The sequence below is a fragment of the Marmota marmota genome, unplaced genomic scaffold, assembly GCF_001458135.2.
Source record: "Marmota marmota marmota unplaced genomic scaffold, marMar, whole genome shotgun sequence".
Taxonomy (NCBI): Eukaryota; Metazoa; Chordata; class Mammalia; order Rodentia; family Sciuridae; genus Marmota; species Marmota marmota.
In genome coordinates, this window is record NW_025999869.1 from 21,834,526 (window position 1) to 21,836,187 (window position 1,662).

The 1,662-nt window shown below is 36.6% G+C and overlaps 1 long non-coding RNA gene across 1 annotated transcript in view; it reads left to right on the top strand.

Moving 5' to 3' along the window:
• The window catches only part of LOC125610581, a 13,611-nt gene extending 12,392 nt beyond the window's left edge, over positions 1–1,219 (top strand). The window contains exon 5 of the long non-coding RNA XR_007340584.1: positions 1,209–1,219. This is a non-coding gene — a long non-coding RNA (uncharacterized LOC125610581). The remainder of the gene's footprint in view (positions 1–1,208) is intronic.
• Positions 1,220–1,662: the final 443 nt, after the last annotated feature.

Genomic DNA, 1,662 nt, shown 5'->3' on the forward strand with positions numbered 1-1,662 from the left:
CACACACTTGCCAGAATTTGGAAAATTAAAATATTTGCATGTTATAGTTGATACTTCTTCCGCATTTTTGATGGGCTCCTTTCATGCTGGAGAAAAAACTAAAGATATTATAGTTCATTGCTTACAAAATTTTGCCACTGTGGGTGTTCCAAAACAGTTAAAAACAGATAATGGTCCTGGTTATACTTCTACCCCTTTTAAACAATTTTGCTCATCATTTGGCATTACTCATATAACAGGAATCCCATACAATCCACAGGGACGAGGCATAGTTGAAAGAGCTCATCAAACTATTAAAATGTACTTATTAAAGCAAAAAGAGGGAATTGGGAAGGGGTATATATCCCTCAAAGATAAACTTAAAATAACCCTTTTTACTCTAAACTTTTTAAATTTGGATTCATCAGGGCTTAGTGCTGTGGAAAGGCATATGTGTCCAAAAAATGTACATAAGCCCAACGTACTTTGGAAGGATATTCTAACAGGACAATGGAAAGGTCCTGACCCAGTGATTCTCTGAAGTCAGGGGTCTGTTTGTGTGTTTGCACAGGGAGAACAGCAGCTGATTTGGATTCCAGAGAGATTAACTAAAGCGATTTCTACAGACCAAAAAGAAGATGATTTGGCTCAAATCCATAACAGCTGATATCCAGAACTCCAGTTTGGCTATCCTTACATCTGTGACAGTGGTTCTCCCACACCTGTAGGCTAATGAAACCAGGATGCTTTTTTCAATATCTATTTTGTTATTGCCCTTTCCCACATCATGAAGTTCTATTTTGTTTTTTGAGTTCATACAGACCTAGGTTAATGTTTTGCTGATCAGTTCTATTTTTTGACTATGGAGTTTTTAAACATTGCAATGGAGATTTCACCTGTAAAAAGTTACAAGGCTTTTACTATTATTTTATGTGTTGTATGTATTATATTATGTGTGCACACTTGTGTTTTGTGTTGTATGTTTGTATGTGTGTATGTCCATATATCATATATGACGAGCGCTCATGAAAAAAATGGATCCAAATATTTTTTTTCTTATTCACATGATTTAAATAGTTTAATTTAAATTAGGTAAACAGCTGTTGAGGATTGTTTTAATATGTGCACCAAAAAAGGAGTTTAGCAGATCTGTTTATTTACTTTCACCTTTCCTTTTCATTTGTTTACTTTCACCTTTTCTTTTCATTATATTTAATAATTCTGTTCAGGATAATGTAAATTGTTCAGAAAATTGTTTTCTTTCAGTGCCTGCTGGAATGTTACATAATTTTTTCTTTAGCCATCATTGCCAGAATTCCTATCTTCATCCCAGTGCTGGTGAAGATAAAGATAAAACCAAACTACAGCTTCTGCAATAGCTATCACTGAACTGCTTACAGAACTTGCCTGGACTATGTATCACTTGTATGCATTGTGAACTATCTGTTGGTGCAGCAACTTGTGGTAGTGCCGGGGTATTTTTGCTGATGGTGTCATCAGTGGTACAATTTTTCCAAAAGGAGCCGTCAATTGGCTTGGTGTCATGGCATTTTGTATCCTCCTCCCTTCTGCTTGTGATGGTCGTTGAGCTAAAATTTGGGGACCAACAGAGGTGAGGCAAAGAACCTTACCCCCCCACACTGGTACAAAGGCCTATCCACAGGTGTGGCTGTATGCTGGACC